General features: G+C 46.9%; 1 protein-coding gene across 1 annotated transcript in view; it reads right to left on the reverse strand.

The window, feature by feature from the left end:
- NEXMIF (neurite extension and migration factor) overlaps nt 1–23,710 on the reverse strand; it is a 171,944-nt gene that overhangs the window by 34,768 nt on the left and 113,466 nt on the right. The window contains 1 exon segment of the mRNA XM_075054122.1: nt 21,612–21,746. The gene's annotated coding sequence lies outside the window, so the exon portion shown is untranslated.

A 23,710-nucleotide genomic window follows, 5' to 3' on the forward strand; every position in this document is an offset into this window, starting at 1 on the left:
GAGCCCCAGGGCTCAATCTGCATCTCTAGTAGGGAATGACGACGACCTGCTGCTCAACGACACCAACAACAGCACTGCAAACCGGGGCTGGGAGGAACCCGGATTTTTTCAGCATCCCCTTGGACAAAAAAAAGGCTCACAGTCGTGATTTTGGCGACCCATCCATCTTTCGCCTCTGCACTGATGCTCCAGGTCCAGCCAGTTTCCTGCAGGAATCCGCCGTGCTCCGTTAGCCCACGGACAAGTAGGAAATTTCCATGAGCAAACCCGAGCCCTGGTAAGATTTATTTATGCCGGGATGAGTAGTCCGGTTAGGTGTCTCAGTCTGCCAGGTGACAAATGCCCTCGGCTCCCGTTTACTTCAAGATGTGCCGAGAGCCTTTCAGAAATTAAACCTCTTTATTCCAAGGTAAATGACGCATGTTTTGCTGTACAATCTCTTTGCCTATTATCCACTGTGCCCATTACTGAATGCAGGTGTCACAGATGGTGCAACTCCATCGTAGTGAAGGGCTTTCGTCCTCCTTTCTTTGAGCGAGTAATATTTTCTCTCAATAGCAACCAGATCTCTGGGTTGAATTGGCTCAGTCGTGTCAGGTCACGGCTGTAACTCCCCTGCCTACCAGCACAGATTTCTCTTGCAGCTTACTGTTGCTTTTCCTGGCATTGATTTGCTAATATTTCATTAATAGATCCCTGATATGTGTTCTTTGTATGGCTTGGGAAAAAAAATGACATCGTTACTCTCGCTCTTTAGATCTGATTGTGGGAGGGAGGTGAAGTGCCACTGAATTTATGCTAAGATTTAAAAGGATGCTATCAATTTGAAACTCACAAAGTACTTCAATTTTTTTTTCACCTCAGTTAACAATCTAGCGGCACTGTAGAAGTAAAGGATTTTAAATTATCTAAATTTAGTGCTTCTAGCTCACCCAATGTGATCAGCTCTGACTGTTTGGTGTTTTTCCGAATGCTTGAGCTCCTGGAGTCAAGCGATGACACGACAATCTCACCTAAACCGAAAGTATGTATCTAGCCCACCAGATTGCAAAGAAATACTTGAAAATACGAACCAAGTACGACCTAGAGGCTCAAAAAACAACACGCACATAAAAGAAATAAAGATTTTTTTTTTTTAAATCGCGTGATTTAAGCATCTTACGATTTCTGAGCATGTAAGGATTAGCCATGTTCCTTACCTTCTACCATTTATCCAGTCTGTTCGTATTTTACCCTGAGCTCATCCTCACGCTTTCACAGTTGCTACGGCTCCTGTTCTGGTTTACCTACGTGATGTCATCGTTGCATTAAATGATGCTGATTTGCCTGGAAATGCAAAGCTATAAAACATTGTATTATTTCCCCCTTTTTACAGAGGTTCAAACTAAACAAAAGAAGGTTTTGGATGGCAAATGAAATTGGACTTAAAATAGTATGCAAGTAATAGTTCTGTTTGGTATCAATTCACTATGCAAAGGTCCCTTTTACATGCATGAGCATTTTCTCACACTACAAGCTAAAGAAAAACTGAAGAAGTACAGGAGATTTTTTGGAAGTCACATGTTCTTGAGAACCTTATGACATGTAGACATGTATCATCCATAAAAATACTCCGCAGCAAGTTAAAAATCTATCCTTTAAAAACATAGCTCTAAAATGGCTCAATGGACGAAAACCATTTTTGATTTTTTTTTTCCCAATTGCATCTGGGCTGACAGCTTGAACACTGAGTCGCAGCCCGTGAGACAGAAATACCAACTCAATCTTAACAGTAGTGCTGCTACCAGTTGCTATAATGATCTTAATCAAAGAGTATTGTGATAAAAAAAGGACTCTGGTTTGAATGCCTTTGGCATATCCTAGATATCAAGTGTCCAGATTTCACACGATGCAGTCGGAGAAGCGAACTTCCCTCTACGACGAATCGCTCCCTGATCCATTCTCTAGTAAAAGGGTACGTGTGCGGCAGTGTCAATATTCTCCAAACTCCAGGTTATCCCTCTACACCCCAAAATCAGTGGGAAGCCAAGGGGAGAAACGCTGCCTCTTGGTCCTTCCCGTCTTGCCATCCCTGCAGCAGAACCGCTGCCTGCTGTTAGGAGGAGAGACTGCACCGGGTGATGTTAAAAGTCTATTAACAAGCACTGACCTCACGTTTTTCAAAACCCGAATGCTGCCGCTGGGTGACAGAGTGGGATTTCCACGCCGCGTTATACCAAACACAAGCGCGTGTTTGGAGGCAGACGCACGCGTGCAGCTGAGCACCGGTGGTTTCACCATCATCACAGGCCAGAGCATCCAAGCAAAAAGCCAGCGTGAAGGCTAAAGCCGCGGACCCCGGCTAAAAGGTGGTTGAGGAACCGAAGCAACAACTTTTCCAATGACGACGGTATTTCACAACGTTGTCTGAGCTTAAAAGAACAGCTGCCCGCGACCATCTCCCCTCACCGGATCCCTGCTGCCGCGTGTGGTACCCACGGACCCCGGGAAGGATCCAGCCCTGCAATGCTCGGAGCCACACAGGAGCAAATTATCCCCGCTGTGAAAATTTTACGGTCTAATTTGTGGCAAAATGCAACAGGTGCTACAACACAGGCGGGGGAACGTGAGGAGGAGGAGAGTAACACCAACGGGAACAAGTGCCTAGATAGACAAGACATGCACAGGGAGATGCTCTATTTAAATACTATGCCAGTTAAAAGTTAAGCAAACAAGTCGATGAAACAAATAACACACTCCTACCTCCCACCGAGAGATACCACGGCAGAAATAGGTCGTGTAAGTTCAGATAATGAAAGCGTATCGTGAAATACTATTTATGCCACTTACAACCCCACACGGCTGCGTATCTGCTAGATACAGGCAGCTGTAGCGGGCGGGCTGTGTCTGTGGGCACGTCGGGAACTGTGCTAAGAGGTTTTCCCTCCGCGAGGCAGGCTGCAGGGGAAGAGCTCCGTCTGCAACCAGCAAGTCCTGTCTCGTGCGGGTCACGCGTGGGCCAGCGCTGCAACGCAAAACATTTGAAAAGCGTCGTGCGCTTGGGACGCATCTGCCTGTATCCAACCTTACGACCTCCTGGGAATCTGCACTGCCAGGAAAAAGCAGGAGGAGAACTGTTTTGGAGGCAGCAAAAATGCCGGCGGTCTGGTATCCTGGGTTGAGCCAACCGAGAAGCCAGAGAGCGAAGCTGCGGTCCACGGTCCCTCCTGGGCAGAGGGCACTTTGCCCTGAAAAGACTTGAACGATGATGCTAATAATAACAACCTCTAAAAGCCCAAACGTATTTATACCGGTGAAAACTGAAAAACAAAGAGTTAGCATCTGTCGCCACCCCTCGCTTGCCAAGATGCAGCATCCAAAGTACTTCTGCGAGTCCAGACCGGCAATTCTGGGCAAGCCTGGCCAGAGCGGCACAGTTACGTGACCTGCACGCGTGTCACCAGCCCGGACACCGTCCCTGTGTCCCAAACACGCCGGCATCTCCTCCGCCAAAGGGCACCCCGCAGCTTGCCCTCGGGGCAGCAGGGGAAGGTCTCCAAACCCCCCAGGAGGACAGAGGGCGACCAGTACGACGGATGCCGTGGCCGGAAGGATGCGCTCTGCCTGTTAGTATCGCGCATCCCATCTGGCTGCTTGGGCCTGTTTTCGTAAAATTATTTTTCACTGCGAAGAGCCAAAGCATTGTGAAGGTGTTTCAGCTCCGTGAGGGCATTTCTAGTGTCCTGCTGGAGAATCCGCTATGAAAAGGAGGAGAAATTACAGAAATTCAGCTCACTTCATAGTATGTCTAAGCACAGATTAATTACTGTGGTTTAGATGCTAACAACAGTTCTGTAGCTCCTGTGCAGAGAAAGGAAGAGAAGTATTCATGGGCAGCTAACAGAGGTGGCTGAGAGATTGCAGTTACATCTGTAAATCTGCTTTAGCTTTCCTCCCTAACATTATCAAACCACAAAACTCTCCGTCATTTCCTAATTTGCAAACCAGACTACTACTGTCTTTAAAGTTGACGCTTATTTCACTGTATTTACCAAGGATACCAATACATAAGGTGACTTTCCTTCCGTGTGTTATTACCAAAATAACTAAAGATCACTAGCTGCAGTATTACTGGAAACAAAACAAGAACATTTTCATTTCACTCCAAGAAAGTGTCTTTGCTAGACAGAAACATTCTTACCCTTGCATCATGCCTATTTGTTGGGGAAGCAAAGCACAAATACAAATAAGAATAAATGTCCACAGGGGAATGCAAGTAGGTTTAGGTGCAACTTCAGGCTTAAGAAAAACAGTGTTTTACATAGCTATGATCAAAACAAATGTTTCCTCTTTATTAGCTTCAATTAAAATAGCTGTTCTGTTTGAACTTCCCTCCTCTGCAATTAAGTTGCACCAAATCCTCAGCATTGTATGAAGTCGTAAAAGTGGGAAAGACACCACTGGAAAAGCAAGGAAACCCAGAAGTGGAACCAGTGGATATTCATTGTCCACGTCCAGCAAAGAGCCAGCAGTAATCAGACCCCATCAGTAGTGAAAAGAGAACTGCATTTTTAAATGCCTTTTATTTAAACAGCGTGATGCCATTATGGCTATGCTGAGCATTGATGGGAAGAGCTGACAAAATTCCCTCTTTCCCCCTTTCTTCCCTCCCAGCGCTTTGTGTTCAGCAGAGGACAAGGCTCACACTTTTGCACAGTCCCGCTGGAGGGAACTGCTGTGGATAAAGATGCCCGACGCAGGAGAAAATCTGGTGCCGAAAAATTGTCACCTGCCAAACCAGGCGGCAGCGCTGCACTTCACTCACTGACCCCTAGACACACGCGGGTTGCTACTTATCACCCCAGGTAGCAGCAACGCAGCTGGATGAGATTCTGCCAACAAGGAAAATAATAATAATAACAATAACAATAATAATAATAATGATAATAATAGAATCATTTAGGTTGGAAAAGACCTTTAAGATCATCGAGTCCAACCGTCAACCCAACACCACCATGCCCACTAAACCATGTCCTGAAGTGCCACGTCTACATGTTTTTTGAACACCTCCAGGGATGGTGACTCCACCGCTTCCCTGGGCAGCCTGTTCCAGTGCCTGACAACCCTTTTGGTGAAGAAATTTTTCCTAATATCCAATCTAAACCTCCCCTGGCACAACTTGAGGCCGTTTCCTCTCATCCTATCACTTGTTCCTTGGGAGAAGAGACCGACCCCCACCTCGCTACAACGTCCTTTCGGGTAGTTGTAGGGAATGATAAGGTCTCCCATGATGATGATGATGATGATAATAATACTAATACTACTAATAATAATGCTGTCTCAGAGTCTTTTTGACCAGGAAGGGATGGAGGTACGCAGGAGTGAGGTGGTATAATAATAATAATAATAATAATAATAATAATAATAATGCTGTCTCAGAGCCTTTTTGACCAGGAAGGGATGGAGGTACGCAGGAGCGACGTGGTACGGATGGGTGCAGCATGTACCAGGGGCTTGGCAGCTGGGAAGAGTCCAGCAGCGATGGGTCCAGCACATCTGGGGCCTGTCCCTGCTGTAGAACTGCAGCCACGATCCAAACCCATCCCTCATTTGTACTGATGCCAGCCTCCAGTAACTCTGCTGATCGCAGAATAACTGAGCTCTTGCTGCTAAAAAGGCCTCTTTGAAAGTATTTGAGTGTCTTACATAAGATTGCTATAAACTGGTACCAGAAAAGAAAGCAAGTAATTACGCTACTGCCTTGTAAGCTTTGATTCTGTGCTGTTTGGGAAGAATCTTAGGATTTTTTGTTAGGCTTATGGGGGTAATGCAGAGAACAGCAAAGGTTTGGAGGTGGGGTGGTCTAGCTTTCAAGCTCCTATGTAAAAAGCAGGTTTCCTTAGAATTTCACAGCCTCACAGGCATGACTAGAGAGAAGCAGGAGACATTTCTGCCCTTTCCTAGCAGCTTATGTATTATTCCTTAAAAAATAAAAAATAAAAGAAAGGAAAAGAAAAGAAAAACTTTCAGAGAAATGTGGTGCCTTTATTCCCTTGTGTTGTTTAAACCTTTTTTCATGGCACCACACAATGAGCTTTCTTCGGGAAGTAGAACAGTAGCTTTTCCTTAGACCACAGTAAAGCAGTTACAGCTTCAGTGCCTTGAGAAGGTGGTGGATAAAATAAAAAAAAGGAGAAGGAGAAGAAACTAAAAGAGAGAGAGAATGAATAAGGGTATAATAGGGAACTTGAATCACTGAGAGAAAAGGAGGGGAAAAAAAAGAAGAAAAAGCCATCAAATGTAGGTATAATTGCAAAGCACCAGCACACTTCTGGCACCAGGGAAAAAAGGGAATTGTAGATGATTCAGGAGTATGACAAAGAATCCCTTCAACAAGTTGTCTTTTATCGCAACTTTGCTGCTATACAGCTACACTGCAACAGGGAGAAATTGCATCACGTCAACAGCAAGTTTATAAAGATAAACTGACTCTGAAGACAGTGGAAATATGCTGGCAGTTACTTTGTGTTTTGCTTATCACGCTGCAATAAATTCACCGAGAACAGCATAAACAGGATATTGGAAACAAAAATACACTCGCACCTAAAAGGGTCAGCTCCGTAATATTCTGGGGCGCAGCCTCGGCGTGCATCAACCGCCGAGCATCACTGGTGCTCCTGCATCAACGCTGCTGAGCATCCGTGTGCGCCAGGAGAGCGCGCAGCCCAGCACCCAGCCTGCTCCTCCGGGTCACCCCGGGATCCCGGCTCCCGAACTGCAATCCCCGATGAGCAAAGCTGAGGGGACTCAAATTCAGGCTCTTGCCTAAAACAGAGCAGCTCCTTACAGCAGCTATTACAAAACACGGAGACGTCTCTTTGCAGCAAAGACCGAAGTCTCCCAATACAAAGCGCAATAACGCTGTGAGCTCACGGCTAAAATATTGACTGCGTACGGGCGACTGAGAGCCGCGTCGCATTTGTTGGCTCAAGGATGGTGGTGGGAAACCAAGACCTGCTTCACCGCCGTGCGTGAGAAGTGGGTCGCACGGGGTTTAAGACCATGTCCGTGGGGACCAGAGAAACCGTTACAAAGCATCTGCCCCGGCAAAACAGCAGCTTTGCCCTAGCAAAGCCTAAATGCCGAATGAGTTAGGAGCTCAGGAATGAAATAACTCTTCACTGCCTCTTTCTGATCATTCGCCAGCCAGGGTGGTTGTACTATTGTCTCGAAGGGTTTCTCCTGCTTCCTCTCGGAGGCTCCTTCGCCCTCCTCCCCGGCCTCACCCCTCCGCTCCATCCCAGAGAACGGCTGCTGGTTTAAATGCAAATAGTGCACATGCAGGCACAGGATCTTTTTTTAAATTCTGAAAGCTGAGACTTCTAAGTTTATCTCAGAAGGACACTGGAAAGATGAATAGAGAGAAATTATGCAGAGAAAGAGAAAATATTCAAAGAGTAGAATTATGTATGCATAATTGCCTGGCTCCCTGGGGTGCATGGGCGAGTACACCGAGTCACTTTGTGAAATCATTCCCCACAACTCCTGTATCCTAATTATAGTGCTGTAAGTGGGGAGAAGCTAATTTTTAAACAGTCCTGATGGGGTAACTGGAAGAACCACGAGGATGCTGTTAACCCCTTGCCTACTGAGGGTCTTCAAGCAAAGAAGAAAACACAGAAGAAATAAATGAAATGCCAGAGAAGCCAACACATCGTCCTCTGCTTGATTTAAAGGTGGCCAGTACAAGAACCAAGCGAGCACAAGCCTTCAGGCTAGAAGAGAGAAAGGGCAGACCTGAAGAAATAGCCCAGAATGAAAAAAATACCAGTAAACATGACCTCTGCCCAGACTTCAAAGTTTGGAGTCAGCGTTATGGTGCTTCTGTGTCCCTTTGCTCTGTACAGCATGCTCTCAGCCAAAAGCTTTATAAGCCCTAAATGTGCCTGTACAGGAACCACTTTATCCATCCAGAAAATGCAGCCACAGCTGCATGGTACCTTGGCATGTCCACCAGTGCAACATGACTACTTGCAGCAGAAAAAGCTCAGTTTGGTGTTCCCTGAAAGCAGCCAGCTGGTTCTCACGGGAAGGACCTGGTTCCAGCAAGGATCTGCTAATACAACACCTTATCGCACCCACGCAGGTTGTAGACATTGATGCAACAGCGAGCGAGAAAGGTCAAAACTATGTCTTTTTGATCCATTACCTATGCGATGCTCAAACCTGACTTCTTTCACCGGAAAAATAAAAGACACTAGCAGGAAAGCCGTGCCTTCAACCCATGCTCTCACACTGCTCTGCAATCTCAGCTAATGCAGAAATCAGCCACCAACCGCCTTTTATTCTTGCCACACTCAACAAGTTTAAGCTAACTAAAAACACTCCTGGAAGTCACTAAACTCAGGTATTTTGACTAAAACTGTCACTAGTATTTTGACCAAATTCCCTTTACATTTCTCAGCCTGGTAACGTTTGTTCTCATTTACTACAACCCCCTTAAAACGTTCCAATTAGCATTGTTTTTCCTTATTGGAATAGATGTAAATACACAATATTAAAAAGGAAAAAAGATAAAATACTCCATTTACCCATCTCAGGCAGGCAAAGAATTATTTTTCTCCCTCAGCCATGCCTTGCACAATACCACTAAAAGCAAGTAAATGCCACTTAGGGCTTCCTTGCCGGGGCTGGCAGGGACGCAGCACACGCGCTGGGCTGTGGCCATTTCAGTCCACTCCATGCTATAACCTGGACTCCAACATGTGTGGCTGAGAGAGAGAGAAAAGCAAAGGCTTTTGCTCCAGACTGCATTATTTTGAATCCCCTGGGTATTTGGGTATTTGTATTTCTACCACGCTCATTTGGGGAGGGCTTCCCATGGCCGCCCCCGCCAGCAGAAGCCACCCATGGAGATGGATCTCCTCCAGCTCGTGCAAAGGTGTTAGTCTGGGTAACGGGAGGCAGACACTTGCAGTTCCCCTCTCTGAGAAAAGCCACCTCCAAAATTTCATAGATATTCACAGGATTTAAAACCAGAAGGCCATTTAAAAGGACCTCATACAATAATAAGCAATTAAATCTTACCCACTCACCTCTTTGTTGAGGCCAATTATTAGATATAAGGAAGAAATTCTTCACTGTGAGGGTGGTGAGGCACTGGAAGAGGTTTCCCAGAGAGGCTGTGGCTGCCCCATCCCTGGCAGTGTTCAAGGCCAGGTCGGATGGGGCTTTGAGCACCCTGGGCTAGTGGAAGGTGCCCCTGCCCGTGGCAGGGAGGTTGGAACTAGGTGATCTTTAAGGTCCCTCCAACCCAAACCATTCTATGATTAGTTGTTCAGAGGAGAATTTCCAGAAAGACGTGCTTGACTTCAAGCATTGATCTCAGCACATGAAGAACTCTCAGCGCAGTCTTACAAGTGATGAACTCTCTGCCAAGCCCATATTAATATCTAACCCTTACGTTCTGAAAATTAAATATTCAAGTCAAATTGAATAGTTATTTTTTGGCCAAAGTAATAGACACAATTTTGCTACTTAATCCTCTCACATTGTCGCGAGCTCACTCAAATTACAGCCATTTGAACTGTGATCTGAGCTCCCCTGTGCTTAACGAACTAATTAGACCAAGGACAGCCAAACTTCCCAACTTCCTGAATACTAAAATCTTTGGCCAAGAGCCACAGGACAAGCACCACGTGGCGTGCAAAAGGGAAGGAGAGGAGCAAAGAGCAGAAGCAGATCCCAGGAGGGCAACTTGGCCCCAGGGGCATCCCAATGCCCCCCAACCCCCCGTCAGCTGTAAGGCAGGGGGAACAACCACCATGAGTTGAAAAAAAGAAAAGCAGTACAGACTGGAAGAGATAGTAATTCTCCTACATATTTTCTGTATTACTCTGGAAAGAAATGTTCTGTTCAGTCTGAAGAATACCCATCATTTACGGACCCTCAATGGACGTGTGAAGGACCAGACCTGCAGTGCCGTTCTTGGGGGAGTAAGAGGTGATAGCAATGGTCAGGGACTCCTTTATGTGAACCAAGGGACCTAGACCCACCTTTCACCCTTTCAGAAGAGGGCCACAAGCACCAAGAGAACAGGATATTCTGAAGTTGTTGTACTTGGCAAAAGCAAACACAGACTGCAACGTTGTCTTTGCTCTCTGGACCAAAGATCGTTTCAGCATTCAGAGAAAAATGAGTAAGTTCTAACAGGAAAACCTGATGGAGAGCCTCAAAACCTTGTTCTTTGGGGCACTTCCCCCAAAAGAGGAGATTTGGGTTTATAATCTTATTTTGGGTGATCGTGGGATTCCAGCTCTCCCCTGTTGATGCTGTCTTCCAAAACCTCAACAAGGAGTGCTCAATTTGCCCAAGTTCAGATGGCCCCTCAGGCGAGCAGGATTCAGCTTGCACCTTGTATCATTCCCTGTCATGTCCTCTCCAACAAGGGGACGATGACACAACCACGTAAACTTAAGTAGATTTGGGATGGTATGTAGCTGTGGCACACAAGGTCAGCACTGTAAAATACAGATACACAATATTGTCTCTGCAAATTTACTACTCTTGCTCTTGGGAGAAGAGAGGAAATAAAACTTCTGGGGTAAAACCATTTAAAAACAGATGCAGAGAAAGAGTTTGAGGGTGAGAAGTAGGGCTGGGACCACAACATGATGACAGGAGCACCTCACTTCTAGCTCAGATCTGGACCCAGATCAGTAGCGAGCCAAGAATTTCCTGATAGATGGTTTATTGCTAAGCCTGTTTTTGAGCCTGCCGTAGACATCAGCAGCATGATAGCCTCCCACTTGACAGTACAACAGAAATGACAACACCTAAGCAGAGACTGAAATTGCTGTCTGCATTTAAAGGTGGTCCTGTCTCAACAAAAATTGGTAAATAAATTTGCACCACCTGGGTTAAGTTCTCTGGGTGAGCTTCAGGGTTGTCAATGTAAGACCCATCAACCACACTAACTTCATATTATCGTTATTATATGTCAATAATGTATATATGTATTCCCAAAGAAGAAACACATACAGACATCACAATGATATAATCCTAAATTCAGTTTGATGCAGCATCATTGTGTTTACCATCAGCAGACAACGGGGGAGCAGGTCAGAGTGGGCAGAAAGGTTACAAGGGTGAAGTCACAGGCTTACTCAATAAGCCTTCATAACACCAGATATGTCTACTGCCCTTTTATACCATCACTTCTTGCTGACAAGATCTTAGAGAAGAGTTTAAGGAGGATCTGTAGGCACTGAAGATACTCCTGCAGGACCCTGTTCAAACCACTCTCAGCGTAACACAGGATTAGGCTTGCAAGTGTCAGAAAGACACAGCCAGGATATTCCCCAGGAGATGCAACGGGTGGTAGAGAGGCAGAGACTGCAGGACCAAGGACCGTTGGCCAAGGGCAGGAAGGAAGAACCCTAGAAGAAGAGTGAATTCAGGCAGATTTCCACAAGGATTTGAAAACTGGCTAAGAGGGTCTCAGGGGACTGAGGACAAATCTGCTCTAGTTGCTTAGGTGGGTCCTCGGCGTCTCCCGGAGACAGATCGTCACATTGAACTGGGCCACTTCGCGGTGGGGAGGTTCTGAGGTGGGTCATCTTGCAAAGTGAGATCCAGCCAAGTCCTACCCCAGAGTCAGCCTCCTGGCAACACCAAAGAACAGGCCTAGAGGAACAGAGTGCTTGTGTCGCTCTTCCACCCTTAGAGCTCAATTCGGGGAGGATGATCTTATGACAAGATTGATGAATCCTGATATAGCAGCACTCGAGATAAATGTCGCTTCAGAAGGGCTCTTGTGTGAGTATTTGGAGTGAAGAGGAGTTTGGGAGGGACGGATGACGAACGAGAAACAAAGAAACATCACCAGCTGTTGGAAGCACTGTACCACCTTTTGTGCAAACACACCTTTCCCAGGGTGATACTTAAAACTACCTTCAAAATTATTTCCCATTTCCAAACCTTCTTCCTGGCGCACTTGCAAAAGCTTTTTTGCATCTGCACAGGAAACAGCTACGGAGAAGATACAAAGAGAGTTCCCGTGTAATTTGCTCAAATGCGTTCCTGCGGCCAGGCAGCCCCGGGTAAGAGGCATCCACCGCAGCTTTCGTCTCCGTGCCCACGGAGGCGAGCACACCTCCCTCAGCCCCGTGGAGCTCAGCGCCGCGCTCGCCTCCTTCCCGCGAGCCCCGGGTGCTCCGGAGGGATGTGCTCTGAAACCCAGGGCATCACAAACCTCACGCTGCTGCCGACCTGTCAGTACCCCGGGACGTTACGACGGTTAAACGCCTCCAGGAAGACCACAACGGGCTACATCTCCGAAATGCCTCTAGTTAGACCACAACCACGTCAACAGAAAAACAATCAACCTGACGCCTCTCGAGACAAAGCGCTGCAAAGGGCTGGCGGCGCGCAGCCCGGAGCGAAACCCAGTCCCCACAAAGCCAAGAGCTGGCGAGGAGCTGAGGCACACCGCTGCATCGTTTGAGCAGGATACACCATCTAGGACACGGATCCATAGACAACAGCTTCTTCAAGGACCCGATTCCCATAATCATGTAGTTTTTAATTTCCACATTGACTTGAATTAAAAAAAAAAAAAACAAAACAAAAAACCAAACCACACAAAAGAGTATTCCCCCATCCTTCGGCCAGTTAAAATCCCGCAAAGCCTCCTAGCTCTGGCTGGCGCAAGGGACAGTATCATGAAGGGGAGGGAATGTTTATAAAACGTTTTTAAACAATTCAATTTTAAAGCAATTTGTGCACAGCAGCAGTAGGCAGTCTTGACTGCAGCAAACAGACAGCAGGCTGGATCAATTGCAGGGTGGAGGTGGGTGCAGGAAAGCAGGAGCAGCAGACTGTGGCATTGAGGCTAATAGCTTTGTAGCAATTTATTCAGTGAGAAATACTGCATAGAGCGACATGGGGGTCTGTGTAGAAAGTAGGCAGAGAGTATGGCAATGCCTGGGAGGGAGACGGTCCCCGACGCCAGAGAGGCCGAGAGGATCGATACCAAACACTCCATGAAAAGCAGGAAACTCTTCTTCCCTTACAAAAAATAAATAAATGACAATTAACGGATCCAATCAGGCCATCTGCAAAAAAAAAAAATGGCGTTGAAGAAACATCACACAAAAAACCCCCAGCAAGATAAAAGCTTCAGCACTGTCACAGCATTGCTCCTGGTACAGTCCTTCCTTGCAGTCTGCACCCTCGGGGGATCGTGGCCCTGCCACCTCATCCCGAAACAAAATCCTGTTGCCAGCAATGGGGACGGGCTCTTCATCTTGTGCACCGATGGCAAGGGAAACCCCATGGAATAATTTCCAACCCCTTCCCCATCTTGGTCCCACATCACCTCTTCAGCAGCAAAGCTTTACCTGGAGACATGCCACAATGTCCCCTCTCCCTGGTGGCCTTCATCCATGCTTCGGATGAATATTTAAGAAATGGACAGGGAGAGCTAATTTTGGGATAGAACAAAGGGAAATGGCTTTATGGAACCTGGTTTTGACAAACGAGAAAAAAAATTGCATTCGATCATTATGCGTGTCCTGTGATGCAAGCTCAAGAGCTCTGGATCTCCTCGCAGACAAAATTTGCTCCGAGTTGCTCCTGCTGGTGTTTGCAGCCCAAGGATAATGCGATGCTCTTTCCACATCACGCTATCTCCATGCCCAAGCACATATGGTCTGGCTAAATAAGAAGCCTTGGAAAGGCTGTCAACAAGACTAGAGGAAGGTGTGCATCTGTGCAGAAACATATGCATGCCCCAGCACCGCACAGTGAGCCACAAAAAGGATGCTCATGCCCAGAATCCCACCGAATCCAGCAGAACTGCGGTGCAGGACCAGTGACACTGCTGCTGCCACTTTCACAAACCCTTCCCCTCGCTTCCTTTGTGCTGCATGACTGAAAACCCATCAGTCGGCTTCCAAGGAGCCTCTTGCCAGGGCATCTAAAGATGATGCTCCCTCTAAATTCGACCAGCACAGGCTTTCAGAGCATTGGTGCTCCAGCCCTCATTTGTATACCCACTTACGCATTTGCTTGAAAGTATGTGCTTTATGTTCATCTACGAAAATCTCCCCCATGGTACTAAAAGCAATGGAATAATCTACTATTTCAACTTGCATCCCTTAGAGAATTCTGCAGTTTTAAAAAAAAAAAAAAGAGAAAGAAAAAAACCTGGTTGAATTTGATTAAACCTTTGGAAACTCTCCAATATTTCCAGTTATTCCATCTGTAGAAACACTCTACTGGCACTTGGCACATTTATAGCATTAACTGCCTTCTAAATCAGCAGCAGTTCTGCCTAACAATTTGGCATTTGCACATTGCCTTGTAAATTACCCACCTTACATCTCTGGGTACGAGGACTGTCCCCTCCAAAAAGCCTATTACTGCCTTGTAGAAATTCTTCAGGAAGAAAACATCTTCTTATGGGCTTGTCTCTTGACAAAAAGAGGGGGGGAAATGGCATTCAGTGGGCACAGTATTAACACTGTGGCTCATGGTGTTACTATGGCAGTAAAATGAAACCCAATGCAACCAGCTGGTTGCTATACTGCTATTAGAGCCTCTTTTCTGTTTTTGACCTTTCTAGAACTCTCCGAAAGGCATTAATCTGTTCAAAACCCATCCAGGATCTAAAGCGCGACGCAAGGTGAAGGTGTTGGCGAAGCAGTCTTCCCGGCGGGCACCGTGTAGGGAACAATTACGATTCCGCCAGCGAGGATTTGCTTGCTTTTTTTGTGCTACCGCACCGCAAAGTCAGGAACCAGGCTAGGAACGGCTGCAGCTCCAAATCAAGCCACAAAGCAGCAGGAAACCACTCAGCAATATCAGCAGCGATTTGTGCATTTCTTGGTTGAAAACAAAGAGCGGAGAAGGTCGGCATTATTACCTCCCCGCTTCCAAGTCGCCTCTCCTCTTTTGTCTACCGAAAGCGTTGGAGGCAAAAATCCTCCCCTTCCCAAAAAGCTCCCTGCTCCAAGCTCTTTTGAAAACCCTTTCTCCTTATCTTTATCCACACCTGACCCCCTCTTTTTATGCCTCCCCATCGACAAAGTGTAGGAAAATCACCAAATTAAGCGCCCAGCTCGTGCCCTCCTGTGGAACAGTCTTCTCCCTTGCCTGCATCTCAGACCTTGTTTTCTGCTGCTGAGCTGTGCTCTGGTTAGCTGGTCCTTCCTAGCATGGATTTGGTCTACAGACTGTAGGGGGGGAGGGATAAAAAAAAAAAAAAAAAAAAAAAAAAGGGAAGAAGAGGACAAGGCAAAGAAGAAAAGAAACATATTGAGTTAACTCTCCTCCTGCTGCCTTTTGCTTCTAAAATATGCCGTATTGATTTTTATATGTATTATGACCCTGTAGCGTTAGAAATCTAGGGTCACCTGAGGACTTTGAGACGGTCACCGTGCCATGTGTCATGACTGCTTGGAATTTGACAGGAAGACAAGGGCTGGCCGTGATTGTCAGGGCTAAAAAGGAATTTCTTACTTCTTGTTTTGCAGGTGGAGACCCGACATGTGGAGCTGAACTGCTCCGATCCTGTCCTACAACAAGTAGTAGTGACTAAACTGGCTTACTCATTCTCATTCTTTAGGAATTGGTGACTTAGTTAATGCTCCCCATGCTAACATTTAAAAAATGGCATTTTTTTCCTCTTCTTTTGTATTCTATACTCTTCCCTTGCTTGGGGCATTTCTTCTTTTAACTCCAAGAAGGAATGATTTCCCTTGGCTGCAGTCAACTGCAAAGAGCGACCCGCAGCAGCAAGGACCCACAATCATCTTCACCTGTTTTTAATCAGTTCATCAAGCGGAGCCCGGTCCCGTCCCACATCCCACCACGTATCAGCAAGATCCCATGCCGTGTCCATAAGCCCAGGGTTGTGGGTGCCGAGGCACCTATAATTCCCTGGTAAGTAGCTTAACCCTCCCTGTCTGCAAGGGACTGGTGGGGGCTCGGTGTCACTGGGACACCAAAGGATGCTGTTGCCCCCGGAGTTTGGCAATATTATCCCAGCGCCAGCGTGTCCCTCGTGCCTCCAGCCCAGGCCCTGGGCGAGGTGCAGGGGCTCTCGTAACGCACCTGCGATGCTCCAGCGCTGCCCCAGCACAGCGGGGCTGGAGCAGGAGAAAGGATGGTCGCTGTGAAGCTTAGAGAAGGAGAGATGGGCTGAGCTAAACGCTCCCACAACCAGGGCTGCGAGAGCACGGCAGGCACTGGTCTCTGAGACCACCAAGAAAACAGGCGAGTCTCAACTCCGTGGCTGCTCTGTGCTTGATGAAAATGTCTGCTCCCTCACACACACACGAAAAAATTTAAAAAAAAAATAAATAAATACAACTCTCCCTGCAGCCAGCGATGCATACTAGATGACTGCCTTCTCAACATGAGAGCAAAAGGGCAAATGAATCACATTACACTCCATGAATAAAAACAGTCTTAATGCAACAGCGACTTAATGATTTCATTTTCAATGCACTAGACAGTTTGGCCTCATTTGCAGAGGTGCTGAGCACCCCTGAGTCCCACTTCAGCTAATGGGGACGGCAGGCACTTTGCGCCTCGGGACTCTCCCCTGAGCCCCGTACGCACCTCGGAAATTCTCCCACCCGGCAAGGAGGCTTTCCCCGAGGTTTGTGAAATTAAAAGCTGATAGCAGGGATGAGCCTGGGCCAAAGACCTCAGATCTCGACCTGCTGTACCCGGATCTGTCCTAGGGAAGGTGGGATTAGGGTTTGCAGCTCTGTTTGAACTGTGCTTTTATTTCCCGCATAATGAGGAGGAACCAAGCGCTGCCCGCGATGGTGCCCAGGCAGCCCCGGTGATCTGCAGCCGAGAGCAAGCCCTGCGCTCGCAGGGCTGTTTGCCGTCGGCGCCAAGAGGCAACCGCGGCGTTTGCCTGGCCCAACTCTGCATATCCCCTATGCACAAGTCGAAGGGGATGGCGGTACGAGCCACCTGAAACGGAGAAAACGGCATTTCCAAACCAGCCCCTTAGCAAGGTGCTCACGGAGCGCTTCTGGAAAAGCATGGAGTGGGGGGACAGCAGAACAAACCCAAATCCCGCTGTCGCTCCATTATTCAAAGGGGCTTCTGCAGCAGACCAAAGCCAGCCAAGCCGCAACAGCAGCACACGTGCAGATTCTGAATAAACTCTGCTTGGACCCTCTTGGGGTGCCAAACTTGCCACCTCCCTTTCCTGAGCTTTTTGGACTCCCTATGGCACTTAAAACAACTCCTGTACCTGCTTTCTTTGGTAAACCTTGCTGTTTTCTTTTAAACATCGTCCTGCACCAGCAGCATTTCTCAAAGCAAGCTTCGGGGTCCACGTCCCCATCACAGCCAACGCACTGGCGGCGCAGACGGTGTGAGCTGCACCCCAGCCTTGGCACCAACCTACTTGGGAGGAATTAAAAAAAAAAAAAAAAAACGACCTTCACTATTTTCCTGTGTCTGTTTAGAAAATACATCCCAGGACAACCTCTCCAAAACAACATCAGTCCTCCAGCAAACAAAAAGAAGTCAAATGCAAACTATTTATTGCCAAAACCTCTTCCTTCATTGTAAAGCACTGTTTAATTTTATCCCTTAGGCATCTATTATCTCATAGCCCATATTATTTTTCCAGCTATTACTGCTTAATTTTCCCCATCCAAAAAGTATGTACAGACACAAGCCAATTTCCGTCTTGGCATAATTGTTTATGAGAAACAAACAGCTGTTTAACTGGGGTCCCAACAAATAGATGGTGAATCGATGCTTCTCATCTCTTCATTAGCTTCCCGCAAGAAACCGGATGCCATCGCGTGTCCCCTGCCGCCGAGCATCGTCACCCTCCCCACCGTGGCCGCTAACGAGCAGGGACCCTCGCTGATCGGGGGGACCTTGCAGAGGGAGGGAGGAGAAGCCAGAGGAGATCCACCGGAGCCCCTCGTTTACAAACTCACGCTGCGGTGGAAATAAGGGCCTACGCTGAGCATAAACATTTCTTTTTTTTTCTTTAAATAAAAGCTGCTGAATTTTAATCAGAGCTTAAAATAAAAAGTAAAAACCATGGCTAATGGAATATGCTTATCAAAATGCTTGGACTGCTTCTCTTTTCCCATTTCTGGTAGAATTTGTTCGTTTTATTGCTTGTTGGTTTTGTTGGCTTTCTTTTTTACCAGCAGAGCTTTTGTGGGGTCTGAAAGTTTTTTGCAAAATGCTACCACTGGCCACACAAGTAAGCGTAGGACCTTCTCAAGGTACAAAGTCTGTAACCCTCATTTTATGGAGACCTTGGCAATGTGACTGCCTGTGCAGTGGCTGGCGTCAGCCGGCACAGGAGGCACAACTGACCGAGGTGGAGGTTTGCAGAACAGACCCCAGGAAACAATCTCTGCTTCCCAGACTATAGCACAGGACAAAGAATGGCAAACAAGCTTAGAAAGACAGATTAAAAAAAACCCAAAAAAACAACTGAAGCAATTAAGGAATACACAAAATCGCAAAATATTGTAAAGGCATACCAGAAACTACCCAGAGTTACTAGCAACAGTTGCGAAAGACAAGGTGTGTCTGTATATCTGTGTGCGTGAGATGGACAGAAAGCTGGGTGCCGATTCTGGTCTGCATTCCCTCGAGTATTTTCCGTGCAGAAGTAGGTAATTCAGCCTAATTCTAGTTTGGATTAAACATTCGCTGAACCACTGCTAACATTATTTTCCCTTAACTCGCAGCTATTTACGGCAACATTGCGGTACTCGGTGCTTGTGGAGTTTACTTTTCATGTCGTGAAGCGCCCGCATGTGCAAGGGTTCCCCGATGAGCGGGCAGAAGGGGATTTGTGATAATGGAGGGGAAAGAGGAAACGTTTCTTAGGGACCACGCAAGAGCCTAAACAGGCTCGGCACCTGGGTATGGGGCAGAGCATCTCCCACCGCTGCCCCGTCCCGGCAGGCAGTCTCAGCTGGGAGCCCTTTGGGGACAGAGCCCACGTTGGACACGGGGATGGCAGCAGGCCTTTTCAGCCCAACTCCTCACGCCAGCCTGCCACATGCAACGCAAGAGGGATTTCTTCTGCTCTCCTTCATTTTAATACTTTATTCACGCTTCCGACAAAAGGCATCACTAACGTTTTCGTTTCTGCCATCCATCCCGGCTTTAGATGCTCAATTAAAAAAAGAAAAAGCTCCAAGAGCAGTTGCAAGCATCAGTGCTTTGCAACACTCTCGTCTTGTCCAGTGGGTGTTGCCACAGCAAATAGAAATTGCAAGCAGAGGCCGAACGGCAATGAGTCAGGAAGGCAGAAAGGCGTGAAAACAAAATGAATGGAAAGGCAATAAACCCGCAATATTTCACCATCAGTACTGAGTTCCTGGATAACCTCCATCTATCAGCGTTATCAGTGCTTGGGAGCTCACCGGAGCTGTACTTACAGTACATTAGTGACACTGGCAGAGAAGAGGCTGTGGCCACGCAGGTGCATCACCGTGCCACGGGCTGGGGCCACCACGAGATGTGTGGCAAGGGCAATGGCAATCCACCATCTCCAGCACCTCGGGATCCTCCTCCAGAACAAAGAGAAGAGCACTCGAGCTTTTACCAGTGTCCCACGTGAAGCAGAGGAGAAAACTGATGGAGCAATCCCAGGCAGCAAGGTGCCCCGGTCCAGGAAAGGGATTGATGGTGGATGCACGTGCTAAAATGCCGTCCTGCTCGGGGACCCTGACTGTGACGGAGGAAAAAGGCTCAGACATCTTGGGTCTAACTCCAGCAGCAAACCAGGTGTACTGCTTAAGGAATAGAAACCTGAGAAATACGTTTAAAAAGGAAAATTGTTCCCTGTAAAAAGCTGGAGAACAATTCAAGGAATCAACTCAGGAAAAGGAGAGCCTTTTCCAGTCACCCCCAAAAAACACCAGTGCCCCTTCATTTGCCATTTCTCATGAAGGCACAAAGCGTAGCCGCTCCTGTCTGGGGTAACGATGGGCAACCTCCCTTTCTCTATATCTACAAAGATATTATAAAAACACTACTAGGAAACGGAGGACGGGGACTACCTCAATGCGTTATTTTCCAGAGCACCAAGTACAAAATAACCTGCCAGTCCACTTTTAGAAACAACCACTTATTTTTCACTCCTGTGCAGAACGATCTAGACAGCTGCCTGCAACTCCTGCCCGTCGCTGCCCATCCCTCGCGGCATCCCCGCCACGGCGGCGGGAGACCCAGCCACGCTTCCAGTGCAAAAAGCAGTCGCGTAGGGGCTTTGCCTGCAAGTCAGGCTCACGGCATTACGCAGAGAGCTGGCACCCCTCTGAAAAAACGGGGCTCTGCGTCCCCCTCGACGACCTACAGCTCGGACAGAGGTTGGGGCCCCCTGTCCAGGCTGCCAATAAAAATCACCACGCTCTCCCCAAAGGGAAGATAATTCCCCATTAGCTTTGCAGAAAACTCAGGCAGCCAGCAAGAAGAAAGCTTTTTAAAGAGATATAAAAACAGGATTTTTGTATTGAAACACATGCCACAGATGGTGTAGCAGACGAGGATTAATTCATGAATCATATTTCTTAAATGATACAATCTCTCTTTTCACTTCCATACTTTCCCTTTTTGACTCAGAAGCAGGGATTTAAGATGCCCTTCCCAGATATGAATTTTGCATGAACAAACATTGCAGGGGTAAAAAAAAAAAAAAGCAGCAATAAACCAGAAAACCCAGATGTTTAAAGCTAAGTTCTCAAATGTAAGCGAATGCATATCCTGTCCATCTATGAAAGAACATGTGTGGAAATGCAATATATGCAGGCACAGATCTGGGACTAGGGTGGGAAAACGCATTCCCTAACATTTGGAGATTACTAATGCTTCAGCTAGGGTTCTGAATTTCACAAAAGCTGATTTTATGTCTCCTATCTTATTTGCCACCCTCGCAGCAAGAGAAAAGCCTTAAGGCAAACATTTCCACCGAGAGGCCCTCCTCGCTCTGCCGTTCGGGTTTGTCCCTCCTCCAGCCCCCATCAACGCTTTCCTTTGGAAAATCCTGGCGCAGGCACCGTCAGGTTGCTCTCCAGGAAAAGCTCACGGAGCCCACAAAACCCAGGGGACTGCAGAAAGCAACAGCAAGCCAAAACATCCTGCACCACGCAAACAGATCAACCGTAGCTTGCTACCATAGCTGAGTAATGTTTTAAGTGGAAAAAAGAGAAGGAAATGACAAAAGAGCTCTTCAATAGCAGAAGACACCAAACTCCCAGCTCCTTCTCAACTGGAAAGCTCTTTCAGACCAGCCAAACCCATGCAAAGCCCACGGCCGCGCGCCTGTGCAGAACCACCGCTTCCACCCAGGCATGGGTGCAGATCAAACCAGGGTGAGAAGAAATAGTACCAACATTCAAAGCTCCCAGCACGCTGCCCTTCTGGGCACTTTCTCACCTACAAAAAGTGCTGCTATACCTTCCTTTCATCACCAAATCAGCATTTCAGTCATTTTTTCCACTTTGCACATAAAGCACCTGTGTCTATGCTTAACTACTTTTTTATACAGCCTTGCACTTACTATTGTAGCTTTACACATGAAGCTTCAAGTTAGAATAAGGGTGAAAAAAATTACTTACCCTTAAATTATTTCAACCTTTCCCTGCTTTGTGTATGACGTGGGCTTCTCTTTTGGTTACTATTTCCAGATTTGGTCTTTGGGTAGGTGAATGGAAGAGGAGAATGAAAGGAGTTGTATTTGATGACGATGGAGACTGTAAAATAAAGAGAAGCACTTTAGTGCAGAACAGTCCTCTCTATACATACATATCAGATTAAATTAAATTAAATTAGTGACACCTACATAAATGCTTCCTACTGTTTTTATGCACACATACAAATATCACAACCGTCAAGGAGAATGCAGCTGTCAATGATACGGCGGGGGGGAAAAAAGAGCAATTTCTAAAATGGAAGGAAAAAAAAAATAAATCTAGCATAACAACCAGCATCTGAACAGCAGTAAAGGGCTTCCACTGGTTTGCAGGAGGGCAGGCAGGCTGCGAGGCAGCTGCCCAAACCGGGCTGCCAGTGAAACCAAAATGGGTCGAGACTACGTGGGAGCACCTGGAAAGGACTTGAGCAGAGGACGGTGTGGAAGGAGCAAGGGTAGCAAAACCGCAGCAGCAAACCTGACAAACACTCTTTTGCTTCCCCAAATACTCCATCAGCTCAACTGCTTTTGAGAAAGCAAGGAAGGAGCCGAGAGCTTCGGGAAACACAATTCACCCATACCCTGTAACGACGAAAGGACTCTTAGCACAGGAAGGAATTAATAATTTGGTCACCATACCAGCAAGTACCCCCCTAAAAACCCGATTAATCTCCCACCATCTGCTTTAATAGCAGAATTTCTGCTAAGTGGTTTTCCCCTACACAGACCCACATATCCATGTAAACACACAAACAAACCATTTGGCTTCCCGCAGTCACGGGGTACGCAGCTGCTCGGAGAAGGGCTCGGTGCCTTTGACACAATGCCAAGGTTGAATTCCTGCCATCCCATTTACTCCTACACCTCTCCCCCCGCCGACTCCGTGCCCCGCTCCCGTGCGGACTCTTTAAGGCTGCCGACTCATCAGGTGAAGCGCCTTGGGCTACTTCCCCTCCGCTCGCCTCCCCAAATCACTGTCCGTTTAGCATGGCAGGTTGAGATCCTTAAAACATAATTTCATTGTAACTAACTGGAAAAAAAAGAACGAAGATGAAAGGAACGGACTTCCGCGCTATTATTTTTCTCATGACAACTCCTCCATCTTCTGTATGCAACTGGCAGCTCCAGCACCGTAAGACCCAGCCCACACACCGAAAGCACCCCCAAAAAAGCATATGTACAAAATTACTTAGAAGATGCCACACCTGCTAGTGGGAAAAAAAAAAAAAATAAAAAAATTCCTGAGTCAAGGAGACTGTCCTTATTTGGTTGGAAAAGCACAAAGGTCACCGCAAGCAGTATGTAAAAATACATGCCAACATTGAAGAGGTATAAATGTAATACTAAATAACACTTTTTATAACCAGCTCAGTATTTAACACTTGCCTAGTGGCCTTTGATAAATCCTCGGCGCTTTAACAGAGCAAGGAAGCTTTTCATTGCTATTTAACAGAATGGGGAAAGTAAAGCACAAGAGAATAAAAGTGCTCAAGACATCAAGGACCAAGTCAGAACCAAAAAGCCAGGTCTCCTCATCCAGCTCCTCCACCGCTGAACGTCCTGCTAGGCTGCTGTATTTAAATAGAAATACTATTGTTAGCCATAAGCAATGCAGACTCATTAACATTTATTTTAGTGTTATAAAATATATTTTTAAATACTTGAAGAAATAATCTGGAGGAAGTGCTAAAGCTCTGAGCATATTTTCAATATGTCCCAGCTTTTCCAGAGAGATTTCAGACCTCCTGGAAAGACACAGACTGGCTTAGAGGCTGCAGCGCGGGAGCACGCAGATACCTCCAACCAACCCAGAAAAGCAGCACATGCAAATTCCCTGCCCTTGCTTCTCCTCCCAGATTGTTCAGTAAGAGGTAAAGCTAAAAATGCCACTGATTTGAATTACTCATGGACAGCAGAAACCCGAAACTATCATTTCCCACATGTTTTTAATGTGTGTGGGTGTTTATATGTGAATAACACTTGGAAACAGAGGAACCCGATGCCTGTAGAGACACCTCCTCGAGG

Source organism: Buteo buteo, chromosome 22 (genome assembly GCF_964188355.1).
Source record: "Buteo buteo chromosome 22, bButBut1.hap1.1, whole genome shotgun sequence".
Taxonomy (NCBI): Eukaryota; Metazoa; Chordata; class Aves; order Accipitriformes; family Accipitridae; genus Buteo; species Buteo buteo.